Here is a 2,475-nt window from a genome sequence, read left to right as displayed (position 1 = left end):
CTTCTCAAAGATCTTCTGGTAGTCGTTGATGTTATGTTTCCAGAGAAAGGAGACAGGAGATTGGGGCACAAGATTGTCTCTATCTGTTTTATCTGTTTATTTTCTGTTTCTACCCAGTAGAATGTAATCGTCATTCATGAGCGTTCTGGCACATAATGAGTATCAACAAAGACGTTTGGAACAAATAACTTGATGAAGACAAAGCTCTTTCTTTTGAATCATAGAATAAGTAGAACATAACTAGATGCCTCCAGATAGCCAGCTTCTCCACCATGTCGTGAGTGCTGGTGTGCAGTAAGGGAGAAAGAGACCAGTGGACTAAGAGAAGCTGAATAAAGAGATGAAGCAAGAGAAAGAGAATCTTGTTTGTTTGGGTCCCTGGATTTATGCTTGTCTGAAGTCAGCCCATTTCTCAACTACCAAATTAAATGTACCGGTAAGTTATACTTCATGTCTGAGTTTGTTGAGTTGCGTTTCTATCTTCTATAACAGAAAGAGTCCTGGTAATACATCCACCATTGTCCTATTGAGTCTCTTTCCTTTTCTTGAAATTACCACTAGTTTTCTGTTTTGCTACATTAAGAATACAGAGGTCCTTGTCGGTTAGAAATAAATCCAGCTTTTTCCTCCCTTGCACAGTGCACTGGATATTTTAACAAAACTTAAATATAAGAAAAAGAAAAGGAAAAGTCTATGCCACTTTATTTTATTCTCATAGGTTTTGTTGAATGCCCTGAGCATATAGAGATATGTTAATTTACATGGTTGCTGCTACAATATATAATGGTAATTTAAAATAAGACAGGAAAAAACTTGGATGGGAACTAAGTTCAAATTTCAAAAGAAGGACTGCTTGGACTTCAACCCCCAGACTGTGCGTCTTTAATTATGTCTCTTTGTGAAAAGCACCTGAATGTTTTCAGACCCTAATCAGTCCTATCCTATTTGTGACAATGCAAAAAAAAAAAAAAAAAAAAATCCAATCAGATTAAATGCTATTCTTGGTAACAGTATCCAATACACTTTATACTTTCTGAATCCCTCTGTAAACATGTCAGCACTTCAGCTTCTACTCGTTTTGTTTTTTCATCACCGCCAAGCATCAAGGTCGATAAAACATTTGAAAGAAATGAATATGCTGTACATATCAAAAGATATACTGTATGCATGTGAGCAAAGGACTTGCAGTGCTCCGTTTTATTGAACTCCTATTTCATTTCCAAAGCCGAGAAGAACGAGGACCACGGCAGATCTATCAAGTAGGTGGGCTTTAATATTTACTTTAGTCATAAAGAGCAAGCAACATGATGAGGAGTCACTAGCGTAGTAGAAACTCAGGCTGTCAGTGCCAGAAAATGAAATTTTTATTTATGGAAGTTGTAAGCTCTAGGAATGACATGTATTATTTTTCTGTTCCTGTTGATTTATAGATTAAATGAATTAGTAGTCACTAAGTTGCAGCTTCATATTTTTTCTCCCTAGAATCCAAGATTTTAAAAATGCCTAGATGGAAAGTTTTTCAAGAGACAAGAGATAAATGGACTAAAATGCCTAAACTTTCTTTAGAAGAGAATGACAGAAACGCTATGAACGCAGACCTGCAGAGATACAGCTATTATGCTTTGGTTTCCCAGATAATGAATGACGTTAAATAGTCCTTTTTCTCACGTAAAATGTGAAATAAATGCATTTTCTTTGTAGAAATGGCATTCATTTTATGAGTCTTTTGAGTTTACAACAATGTTCCTAGGTTGCGATGCCTATATCTTCATTTTTAAATAGATACTTTGAACTTTAAATACTACACTTCTGTTTTCTGATTTTGAAATTCTTTTTACTAAACCATCCTGGTTTAATACTGTATTTGTACAAAATGAACACCTGAAACCACTTTATTAACTAATGCACATGCTGTTGAAAAACACAAGGAAAAAACACTAAATTATATTATACTTATTCAGGTTGTTAATTTCAGCATGAGCATTTTTGATCTCCTTTTCTAACATTTCTTAACAATGCAATTTGAGGAGAATAACATTTTTTCTCTTTCACTTAGTTTCTTAATGGGAGAGTGTGGTGAGGGGTTCCTACAACATGCCAGATACTGTTAAAAGAATTGGAGATTCAGTGATGAGTGAGAGAGACAGTGTTTTTTCTTCGTAGAGAACATTGATTGCAAGAGGTGGTAATAAATAAGTAAACAAATAGACGATCTAGTTCCCAATTGTAATAAGTAGCATGAAAGAAATGACCTACGTGATATATCAGAAAGCAATTGGTTAAGGAGTAGACGATACTAAATTAGACGGAGTTGTGAGAGAAATCCTTTCTGAGGAGGACACTAAACCTGACTCATGAAGAATGAAAAGGGGCTGGGCACGTGGTGAGGGGGTGGAAAATATTTCAAGTAGAGGGAACAGTAACTGCAAAGACTCTGAGGTTGGGAAAAGCTTGGCAAATTTACAAAGCTGAAAG

The 2,475-nt window shown here is 35.5% G+C and overlaps 1 long non-coding RNA gene across 1 annotated transcript; it reads left to right on the top strand.

Moving 5' to 3' along the window:
• The first annotated feature begins 231 nt into the window (after positions 1-231).
• Positions 232-1,704, top strand: LOC139079936 (uncharacterized). Its single transcript, XR_011533981.1, has 3 exons — positions 232-436; positions 1,101-1,259; positions 1,483-1,704. It is a non-coding gene; the product is annotated as an uncharacterized lncRNA (long non-coding RNA).
• Positions 1,705-2,475: the final 771 nt, after the last annotated feature.

Source organism: Equus przewalskii, chromosome 27 (assembly GCF_037783145.1).
Source record: "Equus przewalskii isolate Varuska chromosome 27, EquPr2, whole genome shotgun sequence".
Taxonomy (NCBI): domain Eukaryota; kingdom Metazoa; phylum Chordata; class Mammalia; order Perissodactyla; family Equidae; genus Equus; species Equus przewalskii.
This window is presented reverse-complemented; position numbering and strand designations above follow the sequence as displayed.